This window comes from Thermobia domestica, chromosome 2, assembly GCF_964235325.1.
Source record: "Thermobia domestica chromosome 2, izTheDome1.hap1.1, whole genome shotgun sequence".
In the NCBI taxonomy this organism is placed as follows: domain Eukaryota; kingdom Metazoa; phylum Arthropoda; class Insecta; order Zygentoma; family Lepismatidae; genus Thermobia; species Thermobia domestica.
The window spans coordinates 159,543,162-159,570,985 of NC_137455.1; the positions used below are offsets into that span (position 1 = coordinate 159,543,162).

Below are 27,824 nucleotides of genomic sequence, written 5' to 3' on the forward strand. Positions count from 1 at the left end.
CGTTCTGCAAGATCTTTGAGTATAATAATTGAGTGAATGAATGAATCCCGCTGCTTTCACCCACCTTATTTATTTCAAAAGTTTATCTTAACCTTATCTTCAGTTTCAAATTTTATTTTAACGGTTAACTACCACGGGGTCATGATTTGTCTTGCCAGTATTGGTTTTGTTTAGTTTCGTTCTGATTTTCACTTACTACAATTTAATGTTTTCTTTGAACATAGTCTCCAGGGTATAAACTCAAACTCATTTTAATTGGCAGAGTCTGCTATCAGAAAAATGTTTTTATCACTTTAACAGCAAACTTCTTTTTGTTCTTTCTTTCTGGCGTGTTTGTGACAGTCTCCTACCAAGATAGAACCACAGTCAACGTGGTCGGAGTGCCATTTAATTTTTTCAGTAAACTTTTTTTTTGTTTTTCTTTCTGGCGGGTTTGTGACAATTGAAAGATAGAACTGTAATCCAAGCGCCATTTTAACTGAGAATTGCAGTCGTAGCACGGATTGGAATGAATATAATTTGTATTATAGATATTAAAGTTTTGAAAGTACGCTTTATTATTTCTGGCCTCGCATTCGATTTTACGGTGGAGATATAGAGCTTTCATCATTGAGGATATCAAGTAGCTAAAATCCAGAATACTTGAATTTAATGGTAATAGAAACCAATATGAAGACCAGAAATTAGCCTTTCGCCTGAAGATTATGCATATCTCCCAACCAGCTCTGAACTCAGACCACCAGAGGAGCTTTTAGAGATTTTAACTTATAAGTGTCAGTCAGTTTGAATAAGATTATTTTTATTTCTGGTTAAACCAAACGGGATCTTTTATTTTAGACATGTTTTCTGCTGTGAAAGAGTAATATAGGCTACACAAAAACAAGGGCGCCCATCAGTGGGGCAAGGTTGAGTTGATTTTAGTTAAACGTCCCTTTCAGCAGCGAGGCTATATGAGACGTGGACCTACTGATTAACGTGGAATCCGAACCACATGAGCTCCTGCCGGGAATCGAACCCGGGTCTCCCATGCCAAAGGCGCGTACGCTAACCGCTTAGCCACGGAGGAGCTCCAGGGGGGCAAGGTGGGGCGCTCGCTCTCCTAGAGGAAATTGTACTTCGGAATATCAAAAACCCAATAGAATTTTTAGAATAGTTGCATCAAAATTTGAAACTATATTTGAAATGTCGCTTATACTTGCCCCCCTTGGAAACCACAACATGGGCGCCCTTGCATAAAAATCCTTCCCCACGAGTAAAAGGGCTACACAGAGAAAATGACAGAATAAATGCAATGAGTTCTCTTCATAGTCAAGTAGATATATGAGTTTTCGTTTCATAGATGAGTATTATGATCCAAAATGAAGCTAATTCATCAACGCAGTTTATGAAATACCTGTAAAAGCTTAAATCTATATTTATATGGCAATAAAATGCATTTATCTAATAACGTTCATGTATACATTACAAATAATGACTTATTTCTTGTTGGGGGTCTGAGAGACCCCAGGTATGGAAACTTGGAATAGTGATACAAAATAACAAAATCTCGGAAATTGTTGTTTGCAAATCACATTAGATATAAGATGTCACGAAAGATGAAGATTTTATGCAGATTTATTATATCACAAGGCACTTTAATTACCTCTATGGGGTCTGTCAGACCCCACATATGCGTTCAAGGGTTAAAGTACAGTAGACGTATAACTGAAAACGTATGTTTTATAATACTTTCCGTACAAGTGCTCCATCTATATGTACTTTCCGTATGAAACAATATAGGCAGTCAGGATCTCACATACAAATGGACGTATTTAATATATACCTGAGGAATGAAATATAACTAAATGCATTTACGGAAAACCGTTAGATACAATGGCATGATGTAACACCTAAGGGCAGTGCCTATGTAGTACACGGATAACGTATGCTCCGTACTTATTTCTGTAGTAAGCAAGAGGATTCCGTATATTTGTATAATATACCGATGCCCAGAAAACGGATTTTTCTCAGTGTATTATGGTGCTTTTTCTCCTTCCCGTAAACTTCAGTTTCAGCAAATTTAAGCGTGATTGTAGTTTAAATTTCTCAAAACCACCATAGCTTTGGTACTTTGTTTTATTTAATCTTTTTCATTATATTATTTGTTACAAAAATATTTAGATGTAACAAATAGTTGAAGAAGTAACTGTGAAAAAACTAAATGTCTAACATTGACGAGCTAAACTCAATATTCCGTCAATTCATATAGAATCAATGCAGTAACAATATGCTCTACTGAAGACAGTACATAGAATCACGACTAGAAGTTTCAATTTCGTCCGCTAGATGTCAACTACTGGAAGATATTTGTTGTGATAGGTGTGTAATTTCTAGCGTTCTAGAATTATACACCTTTTGTTTCAGAAGTATAACATGGGATATGGATAATCAACTTTAACGTGACCGTTACCCGTTAAGGTGTTGACGAATTAACACAATTAACACGGCAAGACAAAGACTCTTGTGCCCATCAGTACTGGACCCGATGATTTGATTGGTTGATTGAAGTAGAACGTCCTTTCCTACCACCGAAGCTATGTCAGACATATCCCTTTCCTAAAGTGGAATTCAAACAATTTACTCAGTCGATTATAAGAAGTTGCTTTCCTTATCAGGAATTGAACTTGCGTCTACGCTCAAAACAGAAAGCTCCCACATTAGTCACTAAGCCACTAAGAAATACTTTAACTATCAGTGGTATTACGCTACTGCAATAATAGTTACAATAATAATAATAATAATAATAATAATAATAATAATAATAATAATAATAATAATGACTACCTATTATTATAATAGGGATTTGGATAACACCTGCAGATGGGAACTACAGTAAACATTCGTATATTACATAGAAATATTCATTTCTTTAAGCATTTGTACGCATTATATGTTGTTTCCTTTCTAGTTTTTTTTTTTTTTTTTTTTTTTTTTTTTTTTTTTTTTTTTTTTTTTTTTTTGTCGCTCATGTAATTTCTCCAACCTTCTTAAAACATGTTGTTAATATGCAAACCATAGCCAAGGTAGTAGCTTCATATTCCAGTCGGCCGACGGCCGACTAACCGATAAAGAACAGGTCCGAGCCGATTCCGAAGCAGCATGGCCTATTCTTGTCTCATTTTTATCTTTTCTCACAAAAATTATTTGGAATTTTTGAAATATAGCACAGGTTTTACTATACCCGGTATTTTTTTTTTTTAAAAAAAAAGAGAAAGAACGATGCTGAAGAAAAAGTCTGGGAAATAATGCGCAGTAGTACGAAGAAAAAAAACTTAACGGGGAAAAAAATCCAGCTGGTCTTCTCTGAAAGTTGTGAAGTTTTGTGATGACGTAATATCACTTTTGCAGGCATTAAAGCATTCCCTCACGAACCAAAACACCGGGAAATGATTCTAAGTTGTCAGTTTGGATTATTTTACTACAACTGGACCCCCTTATAACGTTTGCTCGTTAACGCGTAACAAATTTCTGTATTAAAACGACCTTCTGCTATAGAGAAATTGCTCCTCAGAGAAGAACGAAAGAAAAAAAAAATAAGATCAGACCAGCCGCGCGTATACTTAAAGGTAACCCGACCTCATACCCCTTTTAGATCTTATTTGCAGTTAAAATTCTTGCATCTTGTTGGAAATAAAACTATCTTTACAAAATAAAAAAAGAGTAAATAAATAAATACAACATATACGTTGATTATTCTGTAATAGTTTTTCCAAAATACAGTTATTTTTTGGTAATAGAAACAGTGTTTTCTTTTTGAACAGTGTTCTTATCTCACTTGGCAATCTTCTGAAATGCTTTAATGGCTGGTTGAACTAGTCCTTGAGAAACTTTGGAATTCTTTTTTATAAAGTGAAATTCAATAGATTATTATTATTATTATTATTATTATTATTATTATTATTATTATTATTATTATTGAGCCTTACGTCCCATGATTGCGTCTTTTAGGATAAAGGAGACGATGAGATACTAATGAACATAATCTTTTAGAAAATGTTTTATTTATTGAGTTGTCGAAATTTTCAAAACCGAAGGAAGATGAAAATGAAATGAAAACCTTTAAATTTAACGTCCCATTATTATGCCGGGTAGGCTAAAGTAGGCGGTGATGATGAGAAATGAATAAAAATGGTGGGAGGGAGAAATAAGTGAAGAAAGTGGGAGGAAATGGGAGAACCCCGAGAAAACCCACGCACACGGTGATTGTCCACCACAAAGTATACTTGGGGCGAGCTGGAATCGAACCAAGTACCCCATGCACCAGAAGTGAACGCTCTACTATTGAGCTACCGCGGCCTACGAAGGAAGATGATTTGGAGAACATAGTTAATACGTGGGTTAATCCAAACTCTTCCAACTTGCTTATTATGCCCCTCAGGCAAATTAACCTGTATTTTTAAAACAGTAAAAAAGAAGCTAGTTACTATAGTATTGAATTATGGTTATGAAATTAATGGTGAAAGGACAATATAAAACGTCTATGACATAAGTGGGATTCGAACTCATGACATAGAGGCTTTGTGATCACTAGCCTTATGGCTTTAAGGTTGCCAATAAAACAAGAGCTGAGGCTTTCTTGTCTCGAAAAGATATCATGAAAAGTTTGTCCTGTCTTGTAAAGAGTATCTTTTTCTATTGGAAGAGCTGTCTCGTCTCATAACTCTAAATGCCTTAGACCGCTGAGCTATGCAAGCTGACCATAATAATAACACAGTGATGATAATAATAACTCAACTAGCTAACTAACAAACTGTACCGGCTATGATACCTGAAAAAAAGGTTCAATCTCACATTCACAAAACCACACTATTAACTTTTGTCCTTAGCTATCTGGATCGAGTTTGTATTCCTATTTCTGTGAGATTCATCCTAATATATATTGTCCTCCCACCTGCGCCTAGGTCTTCCTAATGGTCTTTCTTCTAGTTAAAATGTTGAAAGCGGTACTACTTCCTTCCATTCTTGCTACATTACTTGCCCACCTGAGCCTCCTACACTTGATAATTATAACAATGTTGGACAAACGGCATAAATTATGCAGTTCCTCGTTATGAAGTTCCCGCCAGTCCCCGTTCACGTCCCTTGGGTCCGAATGTTCCCCTTTGAATTTTGTATTTTCATCAAACACTTTTAGTCTGCGTTCTTTCCCTCAAAGTAAACGATCATGTTCTGCAATCACACAGCACAACCAGCATGATTATCATTTTATACATTTTAAGCTTCAAATTCTTCGACCAAATTCGCAAAGAGAAAAGAATTTGGATTTAATAATAACATGAATTCCCTATTTTCAGTCGACATTTAATTTCTTCGTGGATATGGTTTTCTTCTGTTAATGTTGATCTTGGATGTTTAAAAGTATCAACTTTCTCGAAAGTATCATTGGATGTTTTAACATATCCATAATTTGCAGTATTATGATCACGGCGAATTTTAAACAGCTTTCTCTGCATTTAATTCTAACTATGTCTTTGCAAGTGTTTAATAAAAACCTCTAATTTTTTCCTATTGTCCTAGATATCTATACCCAAAATATCTAAAACTACACGTCTGTTTCACTTTCCACCGTCACACTTCTTTATTTGACAGATTCAATTGTTCCAATCACCATTACCTTTGTTGTTTTATTAATTCTATCTGAACAATCGCGTCAGTACATTGCATACCCTCCTGAATTGTGCATCGAATTCAACAGTAGCGAATAATATCGTATCCTTATGTTTCTTTCTTTCGTTTGGCTACAATGTAGGGTCTATTTATATAAAATAAGTGCGAGTGAGTTTACATCTGTGCTACTACATGGACTGGAAGTCTGTAGATTTGGCTCGAGTAATTTTTTTCTTTTTCTTTTTTAAATCTAGACATGCTCCTTCTTCTGTTCGTTTCTTTTTCTAAGGAACCATTAACTGAAATGGACTTGAAAAGAAGCCGGCAGACGATGGAAAGAAAATATGGCGGGTAGGCGCAAAAGGGTTAAAAGCGTCATCAGAGTCCGAGTGACGAGTGTCTGAAAAATAACGCACCAGAACCCTCTCATAGTGACACCCAATACCCATTCTACTCTTACTCCTGTCGGTAATGTCAACGAAGCAACAAGAATGACGTCAGCAAATGCCTAACACTTCAAGCCTACACAGGTGTTGCCACAACCACTAAGAAACTACCAATGACATATCGAAATGGTATAATCACCAGAGGTACGGAACCACTGCAAGAAAACAATCCACGTGGGGCTTAAAGAGAAAAAAAAAAATCTCAGTGATAGAATGGAAATTCCGTTCACAATGTCTTTCCCAACTTTTAGTTTATTTCGAAATACCGGGTGCTAGTATTTTCTAGCGATTCAAAACATTCTAAACTCCAAACAAGAAGTGATAAATACATATTACAAATCGACCAGAGCCACAGATAAATGGATATCCATAACCCCAATACAAAATAATGCATCAGATACTCTTTTCAAGGACATTGAAAACTAATAGACAACAATCATCGGTTATGTTTTACATGTTGGATTTGGGATTTTCCCATAGTGTAATGTTCCTCGGCACTTTCAAAACTAAGAATACATTCCTCCTCCCCAGGAAGCCCAACTTTCAAGTTTACTAATACAGAATAAAATTTTGTTTAAAAAAAAAATGGCGACGCATCTTGTTTTAGGTCATGTTGTGGCAATGATACGTAGGGAATTTTAACACTTTGCCTCTAAATAAAGATCTGTCAAATAAACTTCACGTTTGTTTAGTTCCAATTAGATAATAGTGCATGGGTTTTCAAAGAAGGGTGGGTGGCGCAACCTTTTCTGAACAAGACTATGTATGATTCAAGATGTATTAAAAGCTCTATTTTGTTTGTAAATACGTCTGTGCATACGATATTTATAATACTTGGTAGGGTTATGCAATTTTATACTCAAAACGAAGGTTTGATATGTCCTTTTTTTTTTTTTTAACGAGAAACTAGCTGATTTTATTTGTAATAACAGACAGCAAGTGGGTTTTAAGATTATTTTTTCTCGAGAGTTCTTGCAACCAGATTACTTATCCTTTATGTACTGAGTTTTTTCCCTAAACTAAACTAAACTTAAAATAAGAAAAAGAAAAGAAAAAAACCTCCTTCGTTGACATCCCTTGATTATTATACATTATATGTATGCAAGACCAACTACCTAGGGAGAGGGAGAGCTGAGACAGAATATCCGAAATTCTGAAGTTGATATGAACAATATGGTACTGTAAGTAATTTTGATAAGGGTTGTTTGTCTCTACACAAAATTCTCCCTCTTTATTTTTAACACAACATCTTGCGTGAGTGTGCGTAAAACAGACGAAAGTTCTCGTTATCAGTAGTTCATAAACAAAGCATATATATATTTGTATGTGTCTGAATGAAATAACTGGAAATATATTATTCTACTCGTATTTAGATTTAAAGTAACAAATTACACATTTAATGTTCTCTTTGCAGACAATTTATTCGTGTTTTGTTGAACTCAACTATGCAACGCAAATGCTATAATGATATGAAATAATATTTTATTTTAACGTCTCACGCTTATGCCCTTTCGGCTAACGGAGACGATGTTTAAAGCAAGGCAATTGTGACGGAAGAATTTGTGGAATGAAAAGTGGGTAGAAATGGGAGTATCTCAAGAAAACACACGACACGATGTGCACCACAAACTTACTTAGCCGGGAATCGAACTAGCGACCCCACGCACCTGGGGTAAGCGCTCTACCACTGAGTCACCTGTAATGGTATGTTTAATGAGGTTAGATGCATTTACCTTTCCTCACACTCAATCAGATGAGAGTTTCGAAGGGAAGCACGGTGCCTCGGTGGTAGAATGCTCACCTCTAATATAGGGTATCCATGGATCAATCCCAGGTCAAACGAGTGTGTGCTGTACAACATCGTGTCCGTGTAATTTCTCGAGAATTTTCTATTTCCTCCCACATTATCATTCCATCATTTTTTCGTACTGATTTACAACCAACAATCACTTCTCTCCTTTAGCCTACAGGGCATAATGTGGGATGTAAAACTGGAAATCTCAGTTCAGTTCAGTTGCATGGATTTCGAAGAAGTATTAACTATTGACGTCGAAACTATAATAAATTTCAAGTTCTTTGAAAGGAATGTTCTAAAGAAAAGGTAATTCAATAGAGATAACTTCCATGTACTAGTTGTTATCACTGTTAATGCGGTACCTTTTATCACAACAAGTACAGCGGCCTGTCTTTGCGCAGTGCCTTCTCTTGTACCCGAAGTTTTACTCCGCCCAACAGGCCTCGAGAGAAAGAGAAAGAGAGAAAAAAAAAGATCTCCAAAAATCTTTTGTTATCGCACCTTAGCAAATATTATCCTTCCGACACACAAGCACATCTCTCTCTCTTTCTCTCTCTCTCTCTCTCTCTCTCTCTCTCTTTCCTCTTTCTTTCACTTCTCTTTCCGAGGCAACGCTCTCGTTTTTCTTTTTCCCCTTTCTTTCTTTCAGTGTTTTCCCAAAGCTCGAAAGAATAGGAGGGAAACATCATCTCAACAACACTCTTTGGGACTATTATACCAATAGAGGACCATCGTTATGCGTCCGCCACAGGCACCACGGCTATTACCTTACACGAAGATGGAAATTTTATAAGGGTTAGTACACAAGTGCACGTAAGGGTCTCTTTCTCTCTCTCATTCGAAAAAAAACATCCAGGAAAAGCTGCAAAAGAATGTCGATCGACGACCCGCAATATCTTAAAAAATGGGTTATGCATACGCTTGCACATATTCCCGTAATTCTATATGTATATAGATCAATGCATATACAATATTCGAAAGTGGATAGGGCCTACATGTTATATAGCTTTATGCGCTAATATACAGAAACGCCTCCACCATCGCAGTTATTGTTGTTACGAAAAATACTGCAATAATCGAATGAGCGATAGTTGAGGTAGACTCTGTAGGCCTAATGCGAAGTGGTGGATCTAGAAAGTAAACACTAAGGAGGCCAGGTAGAACCTAGACTAACGTAGGTATATCATGAATTTACTATAAATTTTCAAAAAATATATACTGTAAATAATAGCTTAAATTAGTTTTGTTACTCAAAAAACTGGGGGACCTAGGCTCCCCGTCTCCGGGCTAGATACGCCACTGCTAATATGTGTAAAATAGATGGGCATTGCCAAGAATTTTTCAAATCTATTAATTAAATTCTATATATGAACTTAAAAAATGAATGAAGCTGGTAAAAAGCGAAAGTTCATTTTTTAAAAGATAATATTATACTTTAATTTTTATTTATATATGAACTTGAAATGTTACTCGTACTGCGGCTCGTCGTATAAAAACGAAATGCTACAAGAGCGCCACCTGAATAATGGAAACTCGAACCAAATGTTATTCTGGTTGCAAAAGTAATGGGCTAAAACTCGCGGCCGCGGTGATTCGAATTTGGAGCACAGTATTTGGAATTTTGGCTGCAAATTTAAACCACGATGAATCGATAACCATATAATCGAAACCGCGATAATCGAAATATTCTTGAGCCTTATAATGAAGAAAAATTACCGTACTCTTCGTTCAGTTACTCATTTGAGGGAAAGAAATTTCTAATAATCAACATATAAGTATGGCTCAAATTATTAAGACATTGACTTCTGTCAAGAATCTTCACTATACTATACCCAAATACCCTATACTAGAGAAGTACTTCCAATACGTAGGAGATCATAAAATGTTTAAATCGTTTGAAATATTGAACTATTTTCTTGTTCACTACATTGCAGCTCGAACATGAAAAATAGAGTTGTCTTTTTTCTTCTTCTTCATCCTCTTCTTCAACTTTTATTGAACTTCATTAATGTAGAAATGTAAAAATACAATAATATATGTATTATAAGAATGTTAGGCAGTTTTGCTCCTACAAATATTAGATTATCAAATTATAATTAGAAGATTCTTTTCAATTATCTTTTGAAAGCTACAAATTTGTTTTCATTACGTAATTCTGAATTGTAATTTCACCACCTGTTTTGTTTTCCCAATACCTTAGCTTATTAATAAGATTATCATTATTTCGTTCATTCACTTGTGATCAGATTAAGTTTGTTATATCACTGCATTTGTATAATTTAATTTCAATAGTATTAGGCTAGAGTTTCGGATATTTTGAAAAAATATAAAACTCAGTATGGTATGACTGAAGTGGATCCTCTTTAATTTATTAATTAAATGTTTGTGGAAATAGGAATACCTGTTGCAGATATGAGTAGAGGTCAAATATTTCCGCTGTTTTAAGTTTCAATAAACCGTGTTTTAATTGCTTATGGATTTATATTAATTTGTTGATCTCTGCGTAATTAGTAATGCAGATTGTATGATTTAATGGTCCATTTGTTTTTATTAAATCAGCATATTTTTGTGTTTTATCGATTACTGTACTGCTCTCCCTTTATTCCTCATTTCAGTTTTCCAATAAATTTTCTTCTTTTATATTTTCATCACTTGAGAATTATTTTATGCTAAAGAAACACTTTCTCGATTTCTTACTCATTACCGGCATTCTGCAACCACTGCCGCAAATTGAATTCCCATGCACTAGGATCCTCCACTAACCTCTTTATGCATGGGTTATCTGCTTTAAGATCATTCATCAATTTCAGTTTGCGTCTGCTCCCTATTTTGTTATTATCTCACCTTCTATTACGCTCTCTTTGGAAACAAATAATCTAAAACAGAGTCCGAAGCACTTTGAATAAATTGTTGAATTTCTAAAATATATTTTATTTATTTATTTGATGGTGTCAATGATGTACAAATTCATGTACATCCTAGATTTTCTGTTCGTTTGTTAGGTGTAATTCTTGTTGAAATTGAATTAAGTCAGTATTTAATACTCAGCTAGGTTATGGCATATCTACCTAAGTTTTGGTACTCACGTCTGTCCCTCAACTTTTAGGCAGAATCTACTAATAGTGAATAACTTAATATGCATATGTGATATGTTCTCGATACAAGCACCTTCAGCCTTAATACTCCAATAAACATTACGATACATTAATCTCAATTGTAATGAATTAAGACATTCAAAATGCTACACATCATGAACCACCTTATATTTCGGCATGTCTCAGTCTCCATAAAGTTTCAATCCCTAACTAAATTACAATAATACAGTAAACCTGAGATTTAACGAACCTCGAATCAACAGACTCCGGATTTAACGTACAGAATTTGATCCGGAAGTATTGGCTTATTATTATGAATATTTTATAAGCCAAAGAGCTATGTAAATCGAAAGATGGCGAACTAAGAAACAAACAAATAACGGTTACATCATCCAACAAAAAAGGTGTCTGGCCGGCCAGATCTTCGGATATCACCGAATTTGAGCTTTGTTAATGCTAGTTATTCACGAAAAATTAATTTTGTTGTTAAAATAATAACATTAAAAATTCGAGTGTTCTGTTGCGTTATGGAGGTTAGTTAGACAGAGAGCCGAAGTGGTTGTGGAAGCGCAGAGACGAACGGTAGCAAAGCAAGCGGACAACAGAATCGATCAGTTCAGGTGGAAGTTCAATAAACTTCGAGCCTCCCATTTAATCTCGTTAAAAGCAAAGTGTTCGTTCGTTCTGTCCCCCTTTCTCTCACTTTTCTCCCTCTTTCTATATAGTAGTACTAAAACACAAAACTTGCCGACTTTGAATAGTGTTAAAACTTCAATCCAAAATACGTGTTTCGTTTCTCTGTCTGTCTCTCTAACACCCCCTTCCCACAACACAAAAACCCCCAGCGATCCCTTTATACTTCCTTTCTTTCGTTTTTCAAAACTTCCGTTTTATTTTCTTGTCTCCAAGTTTATTGGACGTTTTTAGATGTTATGTACAACCATCGGTAAAAGTTACGGTATTTTCTTGACAAGAGAGTATGGTTTTCGAGAGTGGATTGTATTACAATGGTTTATATTGTATTTCATGAAGATTTAGCAATACTTTTTTTTTTTTTTTTTTTTTGGTTAAAGGTAGAACTATCGATTATTCTGAATAAATACCTTAGAATAAATAGCGAGTTAGTTTTCTGATTGTGGAAAAAGGTGATCCTTTATCGATTTTTAGCACTTCTTTATTATAAATACACACTCCATTTACTTAGCGTTTAACAGGTCCGTTCTATGTATTTCCCCCTAATTCTAGTCCTAAATGATGATTTTTAATAATAATAATAATAATAATAATAATAATAATAATAATAATAATAATACAGTAAAACCTGTCTTCAACGGACCATTTATTAAACGGAAAACTGTCTTAAACTAAAATATTTCACAGTCCCATGAATTTTGGAGTAAAAAACATGTAAAAATACCTTTATTAAGAGGAAACCGTGTTACGCGAACAACGGAAAGCAAAATAAATCTTTAACGGAAAATTCTGAGTTCCGGACATATGGAGTTGCGTTTAGGAAATTTTTAGACATACTATGAGGAGCAAACATATACATTACACTGTGTGCTATAAATTCTTCATTCTTTTGTTAAACATATCTGGTTAATTTGCCGTACGAAAAAATGGCTGATTTACTTACTGTAGTTTCTCAGGCTACAGTGTGTGTGGAAAGTCGAGCAGCCAAGCCAGACTATATACAAAACCCTGTTTGACTATTGGAAAAAACAAAGAAAATGTGTGCATAGCATATTTTGTGTTCATTTTTTTTTTTTTTTTGGTATTAATTAGTAGCAGGAAGAAGTACTGAAGTACTGTAATTGAATAAGCTACGTACAGCAATATATTTTCGTAGTATGTCCGTTATAAGCATGCATTCTTTAAAAGGAAAGGTCAAACGCTATTAAGCGGAAACCTGACTTCAACGGAAATTTTTGCTAGTCCCGCTCGATTCCTTTAAAGATAGGTTTCACTGTAATAATAATAATAATAATAATAATAATAATAATAATAATAATAATAATAATAATAAATCAAGTTTAAGTCTTACGATTAGATATGCCGTTTAGGCTAAGGGATACAATGGTTAAAGCAAGTCAGTGATGATAGAAGAATTAGTGAAATGTAAATTGATAGGATGAAAAAGAGAGTATCTCTAGAAAACCAACAGACACGATGTTGTCAACCACAAACTTACCTGACCGGGCATCAAACAAAGCACCCTCCGGATTAGAAGTAAGTACTCTACCACTGGGCCCCTTTATATTATTATTATTATTATTATTATTATTATTATTATTATTATTATTATTATTAGTGATGGTTCATAACTTAGGAACAAACGACCTGTATAGGAAAATATTTCACAGACATGCTAAGGAAGTCAAAGCTTACCTCACAGCTTGCCTCGATACCAAATTTGATCAAGAGTTGATGAGTTCTGTGAGTACGATATACCTATAGTACATATTATCCGTTTTTGTTTATTTCTGTTAAGGAAAGAAAAAAATTAAATGGCCCACAAAAATGTATCAAATTCACACAATTGTGTGCTATTTATTGCTTTTACAATGTATTTGTCAATTGAATTGGTCATTCGTAAATATGTGTAATAATAATAATAATAAAAAGCCGCGTTAGAGTAAAACTCGCGTTCTTCAAAACCGCACTAGTCTAAATATTTCTTTATTTTAACAAGTAGTAATGTCACGCGTGTACACCACGTGAAGTAGTGTTGTTTAAATGGTATGCAACCAAGCTGACGTATACTACATATATATGTACAGTTAGGTGCAAAGGAGATATTTAGATACGTATAATGCACATGGAGGATCCGATTGTAGAGGGTATACATCTTGGGATCCAGTGGATGGATCACCTTCAACGAACTCAATTTCAAACTTCTGACCCTGTACATCCTGATCAAAAATGTTGGCGATCCATCAAGTAGTTCTTAAGATTCTTTGCTTTCGGACGGACAGACACACGGACAAACGGGGTAAATATATAAAGCAGTTTCGGTTGATAAACTAAATTCCTTTTGGGGGGGAGGGTGCGGTAGCTCAGTAGTACAGCGCTCACCTCCGGTGCTTGGGGTCTCCGGTTCGATCCCAGTTCGGGCCGTGTGAACTTTGTGGTAGACAAACACTGTGCTCGTGGCTTTTTTCTCGGGGTTCTCCCGTTTTCTCCTACTTCCTTCATTCCAACATTTCATCCATGTCTCAATCACCGTGTCTTTTAGCCTAACCGGCTTAACCGTGGGACGTAAGATTTCATTTCAAATTCCTTTAAAAAAAATATATATATATATATATATATATATATATATATATATATATATATATATATATATATATATATATATATATATATATATATATCTGTTTCACAAACGCGTACATTAGATAGATATACGTGAATCTGGGGTAAAGGGAGAAAGATGAAAATGAACAAGAAATAAATAAGGTTAAAAGAAAATAACCTTAAAGAGATCAGGAAATATTTTTAACAGTAATATTACATACAAAAAATGTAAGTAAGCTTGTTGGGAGTAATCTTCCGGTACTGCTGAACCGATTCGGATAATTCACCAATGAAAATGCATTTCCTCCATATATTGTTATTGGCTAAATATTATCAATCCTTGACTCGATGGAAATGACAATACTCAGGACACGAGTCGGGACAGAATTTACCTGACAAAATTCGAGTCAAGACACATCTCTTCCAATAGAGAAGAATAGGTATACATTTTTCGAGTCGAGACATCACTTTTACAGCACATTTTCGAGACGAGACAGCCTCAAATCTTGTCTCGTGCGCATCTCTAGACAAATGCCGTACATGGCATGCGAGACGGGGAACTTCACATGTTTATTTTGAACTGTTCGAAAAAAAAGAAAGTCATGAAACATAGCGGTTTCTTGCTTCAGAATAACCGAATCGGTCATTTTACTTGCACGAATTTAACACGAAAAGTGCATAGGAGGAGACACACAGAGAAGGGGTGGAGCAAAAAGATTGTCTGCTGTAACACGCGCGGGCATTTGTTAATTTTAACATTAAAATATCCTATCTAAAGTGTCATTATAATGTAGTCACCACATACGGCACGTTTGGCTCAACGAATTATCATCTCAATTCAATTCAATTATTATTATTATTGCTCCGTTATAGCTTTAAAAAATTAGGAACAATTACCTTTGTTTCTTTATTCATCATGCGATAATGATTCTTTTCGTTATTTATCTTCTGTCAAAAAAAAAAGAACCATTAATAATTCATTAAAAAGTTAATAATCCTTCGTGTTCTTACAGATATATGCGAATACATGATTTTGGGTTAGAGACACACGCTATTTATTCTATGGCGGCAAACATCAAAGGAATGCTGGCTCTCTTTATTTCCTTTATAAATACGTACATATCTCGCTGCTGATAGCAAAAGGCAAAGGAAAAAAAATCAAGTTCAGTGTGTCCCAACCCGACGGTTTTTCTTCTTCTACGATAAGACATGCAAAAAGAACTAAAGTATTATCGCAAATGTTGTCAATTTTGACATTTCTTAGAGATATTTAAGTTTTTGAACTTTGGTCTAATAGTAATACAGAGTGAGCAGACGTGCCTTTCCTTTCTCAGGATTGTGGCGTTTTTGACGGCCATTTATGTCCGTCATTACAACGTTATTATGGGATGCATAATTGCCATTACTTTTGTAAATTATTCATTGCAACTTTGGAAAATTCTAGATTGCTAATAAAACTCCAACTGACCAAAGCAGTATATATATATTTTTAAGAGTATATATCTGTTACATAGCCGAAGTCATGAAGATAATGTGTCTGAGGAAGGCTATGTTACATAGCCAAAACTGTAATACAGATAACTCATATATATATATATATATATATATATATATATATATATATATATATATATATATATATATATATATATATATATATATATATATTGCTTTGGTTAGTTAAGAGTTTTATTAGCATCATTATTTTTATTGTAATTTATATGTCATTATTATTTATTTAAATTTTTGTATTTAAAATCAGAAATGAAGTAAATGTAGTATAGTTTTGTTTAACCATTTCCCTTCGCCTCGGAGCATAATCATGGGAGGCAGGGGTGGATCCAGGGGGGTGATCGGGGCGCTCCCCTCCTAAAAGTGGAAACTTTCTTACGCATCCAGAGTTTGGAGCTTTTAAAAGTAGCTCTAAGTAGCAGTATTACAACCCATCCCCAGAAGTTCCTCCTGGATCCGCTCCTACGTAGGACAAACTAAAATACAAATTATTTTCAAAGAAAACATGACTACCATCTTTCTTTTAAAAGACTATATTCTCCTCATTAGCTCAACTGAGGTTTGTATTTTCAACTGTAAACTTAAGTGCAAGCCACCTATGTCACATTAGTAAGGTGTTTGGCTTACCATAACTCTTGTATATATTTACTTTGTTTGTCGAACCGGAAGATACAAAATCTTGAAAACTACTTGATAGATCATTATTAGTTTTGACCAGGATGTTGAGGATCTACAGTTAGGAACCGAGCTCGTTGAAGGAGATGATCCATCCTGTTGATCCCAAGATATGGACAATCGAAAATCCGTTCTCCATATATTGTTATAGGAGTAATTGCATATATATCATCCATGCTTGATAGCCTACCCGCAGTACTGTTGAGAATAGCAGGCTATATAATCAGGCAGAATGCAAAATACTAATCTATCTGTGGAATAGAACGCTAAAATGAAACTAAGTTACTTTCAACCGAACTCCTTCACGTGGTATACACTCGATACTGCTACTTGTATATAATTGTGCAGACTTAGGCACAAGTCAGCTACGTCATTTATTATTTTTATTATTATTACTTTTGGTATGACAATTTACACAAGTTCCTTATCGGTAATTGCATAAAAAATTGGAGAGATGAATGCCAGAACTGCCTAAGCATTGAAATAAGAATTTCTCAGTTATATGACCCTACAAGCCATTCTTTACTCTAGGAAATAATAACTTATAGGGAAAATGGATCATCCAGTGCTGCTTCTAGCGCTGATTGCTTCTATTTAAGACAAAGCTGAATTATTTTGTGCAAGAGCCGCCCATGTGAGATCTGATATGAAATTAAGAACGTGGCGAATAGGCTACTCCGGCACTAACTCCCTCCCCCCTCCATTTCACTTGTCATCAATTTAAAAATTATCCCAGTAGAGGTTGTTTCATCGTATAGAACTGTTCATTATTCCTTATTGCAAGAGACTAAACATGAAAAACATTTTCCTTATCTAAAACTTTCTTTCTGAATTTATATTGCTTTATGTACTATTAAACTTGTTAAAATAATCAAATGTTAAGTAAAATTGAATTAGTGAGTCGAATCTTCTGGAAAAGTCTGCCATGGATTATTCATGTTAAAAAAAAAAAAAAAAAACTCCTGGAATCATACTAAATAAATGTGATTAATTATCTTTGCGTATATATGCTCCCCCTTGTCTTGGAATTAACCATATCTAATGACTCCCATATATTCTAAATAACTTAATAAAAGGATCACTTTTCAAAGGAGCCTAATTTGTTGAATACTGTCGTTAAATAAATTATATGTTGATTCTATCAGAATTATTAAAAGTGTCCACTGTTTAGTTCCAAAAAGACCAGTCATGTCATGTGTGTGTGTGGTTCTCAAATTTCTGAAAACTCAGTAAGGGTCATCTCGAATATTTTTTAAAAGCAGTTTTTCACAGTTCTTTTACAAAATCAATGTTTTTACTCTATTATTATTATTATTATTATTATTATTATTATTATTATTATTATTATTATTATTATTATTATTATTATTATTATTATTATTATTACTTTGCGGGAAAAAAGCTTAGTTATTGATAAAGTCATTATTTAGCCGTCACGTTAAGTATAATATACTTGAAATAGCTTGCCTGAAATTCCTATGAAGTGCTACTTCTAAATTGGTTTCTACAAAAGTCAGTTAGATGCTGTTAATGTGAGGTAAGAAAAGCGAAGAAAATTGATATATATTCAATGTCAGAGTGGAATCTATTTTTATGTGTGAAAAGCAATTTTTTGCTCATAATTTCTTTACTGACAGAGATGAAAACAACAGTTTGTAGATAATTTAAAATCAATGTCTCTGTGAGTCATATAATTCAGCATTCATCCACATACACGCCTTGTTCTTTATCTTGGCCTGAAACTTGAGGTAGAATTCTGGGTCATGCCTTCTATGTGATTTTTTTCCTGAGGACCAACCTATCGTCTGAGTCACAAGTGTTATATGCACATCGAGAACACCGAAAATAAAGCTGATTTCAACAATATGGAAAATTTCATGTTATCTTGGATGTAAATATAAACAAAGAATGTAAAACTGCATATAGGCTATTTGAGTGTGTGTTCCGCATGAAAGGAACTATCAGTTCCTTCACTTATCACGACTAGGCTTCGCGACTAGTCCAGTTGATGAAAGGTAGTACGTGAGTCAGTTCCTTTCCCTACGGTTAAACAGCAAATTGGAAACTAGATACACGACGAAAGATGAGTTGAGTTGAGTTGATTTTGAGTTTAACGTCCCGTTCAGCAGCAAGGCTATATGAGACGTGGACCTACTGATTAACGTGGAATCCGAACCACATGAGCTCCCGCCGGGAATCGAACTCGGGACTCCCACGCCAAAGGCACGACGAAAGATGGTGAAAGATAGAATGAAAATTAGGATAAGGACAACACACTATAAGACTAATAATGATTACATTCCCTAGACATTCACTTGAATTTATAACATTCATATATTCCTTTAACATAAGGCTCTTTGACATCTTAAAGTATTAACAACCTCGACACAAATTTAAAACAAAGTAACAAGTGAGTTTCGTTTCACAGTGCAAAACTAAAGCAGACTTCCAAACTTTGAGAATTCAATACTTAAACTTGAAATAGTACATCTATAACTACTGGTTGCAATAGATTAATAATATCAAATATAGAACCTCTATAACTACTGGTTGCAATAGATTAATAATATCAAATATAGAACCTCTTCAACGGACGCTCAATCTACATCAAAAAGCCATTACTTACTATGCCTTACTGTTTTTGTTTTATGGCGATAAATATTAAAACTGGATATCGTTAATTTGAACCACTTCCGGTTTGAATAGAGGGTTAATAGAGAAGGCGGAACATATTCTTGGGAAGATGAATCAATTGCACCAAACCGAATCTCGGTATCTCTTATAGTTTTGTTCTATGAAAATCAACATTAAAAACGGAGGTGATAGTAAATTTGAACCACTTCCGATTTTAGAGAGTGTTGTGGGTTGTGGTGACACGTTTTCTTGATATTTACATCGATTTAAAAAAAACTGCTTGACGTTATCTAATGTCATTTTGTTCTATGAAGGTATATACTGAAACCGGAAATTGTTAGTTTGAACCTCTTTCGGTTTGAATAGAGGGTTAATGGAGAAAATTGCGTCTATTCTTGGGACAATGAATCGTGCATATCAATATCTCGTACCGTTTTTGTTTTAGAGAAATCAGTATTGAAACTGGAAATAATATTAAATTTTAACCTGTTTCGATATGCTCTCTTGAGACAATGAGTAGGTTCCGGAAAACAGATTGCCGCTATCTATTACCATTTTGTTCTATAGCGATAAGTGTTGGAACCAAATATGGCTAATTTGAACCACTTTCGATTTACATAGGGTGTGAATGAAGAAGATTGAACCTGTTCTTGGGATAAGGAATCGATTGCAGAAAATTACATTTTGTTATCTCTTATCATTTTCACTCTACGGAAATCAGTATTGAAACCGGAAGTAATATTAAATTTGAACCACTTTCGATTTTGGTAGAGTTTTCGGGTTAGTTATGACACGTTGCCTTGAGACGCTATATCGATTGCAAGAAACCACATCTTGCTACCTGTTACAGTTTTCGTTCTATGGCGATAAACGTTGAAACTGTAAATGAGTACTTTGAACCACTTCCGAATTGAATAGAGAGTTAACTTACGAAATGGAACATATTCTTGAAGGCGAAGTAGATTACATAAAACCAGATCTCGACATATCTGACCGTTTTTGGACAAACCCGTTCTATACGACTTCCGATATTTATGCATAGCATGCATGGTTTGGAAGTCTAAAAATGAAATGTAGAAGAAATCGTAAATAGCGAATTTATACAAACTTTCCACAACAACTAGAAATTCCCCAAAATGGTAGATGGTGCCATTTTAAGGACCACCAAAATTAGTCTCAAATTATTTTTAAAAAGCATTTGTTTGAAATCTTATCTTTGACAATGAAATTGTGCTATAACGTGTTTTCTTATACATTACATTATTCCGCATATGCGTTTGGATTATTATTTACCATTTTCTTTCGCTTTTTCAGAATAGAATTATTACATTATTCAGATTATTAAAATCTACCAAGGTATCGAATCTGTACGCAACTAGTTTCAGCACTTCATAGGAATTCAGGACATCTTTCTTCAGTACTACTTAATATGGTATTAAATTATATGTAGGGTCTAGTGATATACGATATAGCGGTTTCTATGCAGCTATCACAACATAATCTTCCATATGATTCTAAATAGTTACAATCTTCATATAGGATGAAAGATCAACGAAGAAGTAAATACGTTTTATGATTGAACTATCACGATACTCAATTTTTTTGGAAGTATCCTTTAATTTATTAATATTTATTAAAAAATAAATAACGAAGAAATATCTTCCGCCACGTTACAATGTAAAATGGCTACTATACTATGAGTGTGTTCTTTAAATTAAGAGGCAAAGAAAGGCACTCTTGAAAGAACAATTTTGCTAGTAGTTTTAATGCACTTATATGATATATTATTCAATATAGATTGCCTAATGCTAACTTCAAATATTAAAGAAATAAGTTTACATCCATATTAATGAAGTTTTCTACTCACGAAATTGCAAATGAGGTAACCGCTTGAGAGATAAGCTTTCTTGTAATATCTGTAATCTCAAACTGAAAATCATAAATTATGGTAAAAAGAAAACAAAGTACAGTTAATATTTGTTTCCGCAATACATTTTAAAATAAAACATTGTGAAGCTTTAAAGTAACTAGCTGATTTGATTATAGAATCATGTTTCTTCAATATCATAAATGTATATTTCTTTCTTTCTTTTTTTTTTTTTTTTTTTTTTTTTATGAACGGAAAATCTGTTAATCTATTTAAGCCAACATCATGATAGTTAACAACTGAGAACGTTCCTGCTACTAATATTAGATATTTGTTTGTATGTAGATTTTTGTTACATTCAAAGACTAGACTTTTCATTTATTTTTTTTTTCTATTTATTTACTTAGTTTAACGTCCAAGGATTACGCAGCGAAGCTAAAGCAGACGATGATGATAGTAATGAATAAAATGATAGAATGAAGAAAGTGGAAAGAAATGGGGAGAACTCCGAGAAAACCTATGCACACAATGTTTATCCACTCATTCCATTTGCTCATATTTTTATTAATATATTCAAAACTGCACCAAAGATAGTGTTAACTTATTTTTATTTTTTCAGATCTTCATTACAATTCAAAGTATTATAATATTAATATATTAAAGTATTAATATATTAATGAATAATCAAACATTAATCGAACAATAATATTATCAGTTCAGTCGTAAACATTATTCAGATTTCTCTTTCACTGATTGCTAATCCATCAGCAATAAGAGAAGTATGAATCTCATAATGTTTACAACTGAAAATTAATGCTTAAGACAGATACAAATTAGAGGATAAATATATTTGATCCTTAAAACTGATAGATTTTATACCGTAGATTCTGTGAGTGCTTATTATGTTATTCAAAGAGCGAGTAATCATTGATCATCTATTTCCTTTTCTATTACTTTTTGAGAAGGAAATTATTCCAACTACTACCAAAATTCACGGAAAAATAATGTTGTTCCTCTTCCTTGGTAACAGAAGACTTGACGATCCTAATTATAAAATGTAAAGACAGAAATATATATATATCTTGTCTGCCATTCTTGCTAACAAATTAATTTTGGCCTTTTAAACAACGGTGCTGAAGTAATTACACACACGGAAGTTACAACCCGTACAAATTATCTCCGCATGCAGTCATTTCACACTAACGAACAATAACTGCACAGCGGATATGATAAGCTGTAAAAATACAAAAAATCATTATGGAATGGGAATAAGTTTTTGCCAGTACAAAAGGTGTCAAATTCATAGTCTCAGGCACTTAAGAAATTATTCTCTAATTACTCAACACTGCATGTGTTGGTTATAAACAATTTCCCTTCTACCTCCCCCTATCTTGTCATTCCGCTCTTCCTTCAACTGATTCTATATAGCGACAAGTTATCTTTATATATATATTAGTTGGCTTGAGAATTGTGCGAGACAATGATGGCGGCGGTATTCATGTTTTATTATATGAACACGCTAAAGGGGACAAGTTCAAGAAATTAAATGCTCACTACAGAAAATTGATTCACTTTATAATAATTGTATATTTTTCTTACTTTCTTCAGTTTTTTTTATGTTGTTTAGATTTTATGACATTCAAAAAACGAATAAGTAATACCAATTATAATATACCGGAAATTTAATGGGTAAATGAATGACTTCAATGAACTACTGTCAGATATATATATATATATATATATATATATATATATATATATATAACATTTACTTCTCGTTCATTTCCGTTTGAATTTACTTAATAAATACGTTCTATATAATTCAATGTTACCTATGAATGGGATGCTGGTTTATTTTCCTAACAAAATAAATACAGAATAGAGAATGAACATTCAGAAAACAAGCAAACATGTTTTTCATCTATGGAAAGAAGAAGGCTTTATATAAGTAATGAATAGGTTGATCACTCGGAGAGACTCTAGACCTCGATCATGAATTTGGGGATTCAGTTAGAGTACTGTTGAAGTGCACGATTCTTATTCTCTACTAGCAATTTCTGAAATTGATAAAGACATATAGACCTAATCAGCATTTATATACGGTACTTACAATTCGGAGCAAATTTCAGGATAGAAAACTCAAACTGTTTTCTTTCATTTTTATCATTCTCATCAAGATAGTGTCAGTTTAAATGAAAGGCAATCATATTATTATTATTATTATTATTATTATTATTATTATTATTATTATTATTATTATTATTATTATTTATTGTTATATTTCATCAATGCTAAAAATTCATAGCCTAAATATCATTTAAAAGCAACGTTTCAATTTCTACTATATATTTAACAATTAATCAATATTCCAGGTTACGTCTTTAACATAAATCTCATTCCATGATCCGATTACGTATCACAAATCATAATACAAAAACTACTAACAAGTCAAGCTTTCTTCTTTTTATCTATCAACGGCATGTGCATTAATTTAAAACAGATTCTGTCCCGATTCTGCCCCTACAATTAATCAATATTCCAGGTTACGTCTTTAACATAAATCTCATTCCATGATCCGATTACGTATCACAAATCATAATACAAAAACTACTAACAAGTCAAGCTTTCTTCTTTTTATCTATCAACGGCATGTGCATTAATTTAAAACAGATTCTGTCCCGATTCTGCCCCTAACATTATTATTATTGAATATAGTGCTTTACATTTTCCGTCAAAACTGTACAACATTAGCTACATGAAAAACATTAATTAATTTTGTTTATTTATATACATTCCGCTCTTCGTTTAACCTTGGAACTGTTATCATTCCTTGTTAACTTTACTTATTTTTGTATTTAACATAATAATAATGGAATATTGTGAGTGGAAATACAATTTGCAATATTATTGTTCCATCACCCCCCCCCCCCGGAAAAAATAATAATAATTCATTAATCTTGTATTTACATTCCTCATTTATGTCTTGTCTATTATAGACTGAAATATTATCGTACAAAAAGAACTAGAGAAACATACATTAAAAGGCAGGCGCGTTAATTTATCAGTTATTCATTTATTACTCTGAAATTTAATAACTAATATCTAATAAATTGTACAATGTATCGGTGTATTTCCTCATTGCTTTTCCATTCAACTTCCCTAATTTACTTTATTCTTCTGAATAAACCAACATTTCGAAATGGTTTTAGTTGTTCCATAGGTTTTCATGATGTCCACTGATTTCACGTTGTACCCTCGTTCCAAAGCGGCTCCTTGGTTCACCGAGTCTATGTAAAATGGGTACCTGGGTAAACCTGGGCTATAAATGAGACCAGAATACGGTGTCAGAACGCAGACAAGAAAGTGTGGAAGTGGCCTTGGGACTCATTTGTCTGTCACGGATTGGGTGCATCCTTTGTTTTTTTATTTTTAGTCTGTGTCAAGCAGGTCGGGGAAGGTGGTATGGCCCTGTAAATAGCTCTCTGGAAGACGAAACGTTGTTTCTTTATTTTATCTTATTTATTTATTTTTGTAATAGATAGGTAGAGTGATTATCTCGACCGAATTCGTTAATCGAGTCAATCCGTTAGCCAGTGGCGTGCCGTGACTTTTCTCACAGGGGACTAGGTTCGAAGAGAATGTGTGCTGTAGAGTGGAGGTCCTGAGTAGTATTGTTGACACCAAATAACACAATTTATATGTTTCTGTAAATGCTTCTTCTACCAAGCCTCTTTCTTTCAATAAATGGATAATTTCAGTCACAGTTTTATTTAAAAAATCTAAGAGTCTGTAAACCTATATTAATTCACTCCGCAAATTGTTAAAATTAAAAAAAAAAAACCTCCCGTAAATTGATTTACGGGTCAAAAACAAGCAATCAGGAAATCGAGATTTCAAGCACTGAAAATTCTTTAAATCTAACAGCTCAAGAAATTGTAACTCACTGAGATCTTGAAATCACAGTATCAATAATGTCATTGAAGAGACGCACATATTTAATTTCTGAATCTGTTGAGTCATCAACTTTACGTCTTTTATTAGAAGGTTCCCGTTTGTCATCCAATTCTACTTTTCTATAAGTCTTCAAAATCGTTTTTTGCATTTCTAAGTTGAGATACCATCTTTTGTACTTTTGGATGCAATATTTCACATCCAAGGTTTTACTTTAAAGAATGTTGAATAGTATATCCGTGCGCGAAAAAAAATGACTGAAAACTTTTAGTAGAAATGCAAAATCGAAATCCTTCAATGATAACTCCCACATTTTTTCTTTTTTTCTTTTTTGTAGTCATGAAAGCTTCGGTGTCACAATTATCTGAATCTTCTACAATGTTCTCAAAACACCATAAGAGTTCTATTTGATTTTCATTTACTGCATTCAAATTTTGGAATTGTAATTCCATCTTATAGTGGCAACCGTTGGAAATCGCTTAGTTACTTCTGATTCAGCAAGCGCGTTACAGCGTTTCGATGAATATGAAAAGAAATTTGGAATGCCACTTATTCTAAAAAATATTTTACATTCCTTGACGTGATTAACAGACTGTGGAACAACGAGATTGAGTCTGTGATGATAGCAGTGTATGGTGAGTGCCAGTGGCGTATTTACGATTTTGTTTCGGGAGGGGCTTTGCTAACTTTCGGGGGGGCTTTCCCTGAAAATGTGAAAATTCTGCAAGATATTTCATATACTTTACTATAGTAAGTAAGATTTCGGGGGGGGGGGTTAAGCCCGGAAGCCCCCTAAATACGCCACTGGTGAGTGCACTCAAACACCTTTTCACAAAAGATTGTAAACCGTTCAAATGTCCAGAAAATGTGGCAGCTCCATCCATAGCCTAGTGCTACAAGCTTTTGCTTACAATTACAATGAGAGAGAATTTGAAAAGCATGCTCACTTAGAGCAGTCGCAGTGCAATCACTAGTAACATCTGCAAAACAAATAAATCTTTCATGAATTGCCGTCTTTCACGTACCGATTGAATGTTGAGAGATCTTTGCAATGTCCGTAGTTTTGTCCAACATTATTGTATTGTTTATTTCCAGCGGTAAGAAGTGTATTGTTTATTTCTGACTTAGTTTTATCCAGAATTACTCACCAACACATTTAATAATATAATTCTGAATTCTGTTTGATGTTCCTTTAAACACTCCCATGCTGTGAAGATGACAAGTCAACATGGGCGCCCGAACGAGAGGGCAGGGTGGGGCCCGGACCTTCCTCTGGCTCACGAAAATGTATACGTAATATAGCAAACCACGTCTATTAAATACCAGAAATATCAGACGCAACATAGCAACCATGGAGATGGGCTCCTCCCTAGAAAATTTTCTTCAGGCGCCCCTTTGACAGAATCTTCCTGTTTGTTATGACTTCTAAATGTTAGCTCTTGTTTAGCCATAAAACAAGAGGAATAAATCAATCGGTTCATTAGTTCTCGATTTGAATCAACTTCTGCATTGCTTGCTCAATTGAAAATCAATTCTGGTTTCCCGAAAGTTTTCAATTTAGTTATTGTGGACAGGTGTGAATAACATTTTTCTTGGCACAACTTGGGTTTGTGAAAATTGTTCATCTCACAAAAACCATCATTATTCCACACGTCCTTTTCTATGTGGAAGAGAATACAAGGCCAGCAATACAGTTTGTTTCTTGTCTTACATGCAGTTAACTATTTTGAAGAAGCAAAATAATCCGTTTTGATATTATGTATATAATCTTTCATTTTTGTCTAAATGGAAATGCTTGAAGTTGTTCTACCACTGGTTATTATTTGTTGCATTTCTTGAAAATTAAGGAATCCAACTGATACCATGAATATAATTGGTCCAGAATACAACACTGAAACGGCCGATCCCCACCTCTACTGTCCCCTATACCAATTGAAGTAATATTACTGCTTGCGCCATTGCTTTGCTGCAAGGGACTCGATTTCTCAAACGAGTCCCCTTCCATACTTTATTCTTCGTGTCATTTGCAAAATATATTGATAATCTAAAAAGTTCACACTCCACTAGATTTCTTAAAGTGTCAAGATTAATACTGTAAATTTAATAGTGTTAAAACTATTAACTGTAAAAAGCAAACGAGCATTAAATTCGCTTACGATAGAACGCCCGTGCTTAGAGCCTAGACAACATAATGTGAGGACTAGCTGGCTGGACCCTGTTCCCTTCCCCGAGAAAAGCCGATTAAAACCCGAGCGTTTCCGATCTCCACTTCGCTGTCGCACCCAGCACACGGGCGCTGACTATAGTTGTGTCAGAACAATTGAAATAGTGTTATTTTACGAAAATAGACAAATACAAACAATGTTTTCGTTTTCTTTGGTATATATTTATCACAAAATACTTTAATTAAAATGTCAGGGGACTAGCCTAGTCCCCTTGACGGCACGCCGCTGCTTCACGGGTAACAAGTCAGTCCGTTAGAGTTTTCACGGGTAACAAGTGAATCCGTTAACGTCTTTACGGGTAACAAGTCAATCCTTTCGCGTCTTCACGGGTAACAAGTCAATCCGTTAGCGCCTTTACGGATAATAAATCAATCCGTTAACGTCTTCACGGGTAGGAGTGAATATCCATATCTCATTTCCTAGTATTGAAACGAAGGTAGTAGAAGTTACACATTGCACCGTTAGGGTCTAGATAGCAACATCAAACATCCTTCAAGTGGTTGACAGCTACGGGACGAAATTGAAACTCCTAGTGCGTGGTCCCTTTTACTGTCTTCCTGATTTTATTCTAAAATATTTTTGGTCATTACTCATTCCGTTTTATTTCAACTTCAGATATGAAGCAAGAAATAAAGTAATTGTTCGTTTTTCTTTCTTTTCGACTTGCCCAGTTAATGCAGC

The 27,824-nt window shown here is 34.0% G+C and overlaps 1 protein-coding gene across 5 annotated transcripts in view; it reads right to left on the minus strand.

Moving 5' to 3' along the window:
* tup (LIM1_Isl and LIM2_Isl domain-containing protein tup) overlaps positions 1-27,824 on the minus strand; it is a 371,468-nt gene that overhangs the window by 205,526 nt on the left and 138,118 nt on the right. The window lies entirely within an intron of this gene.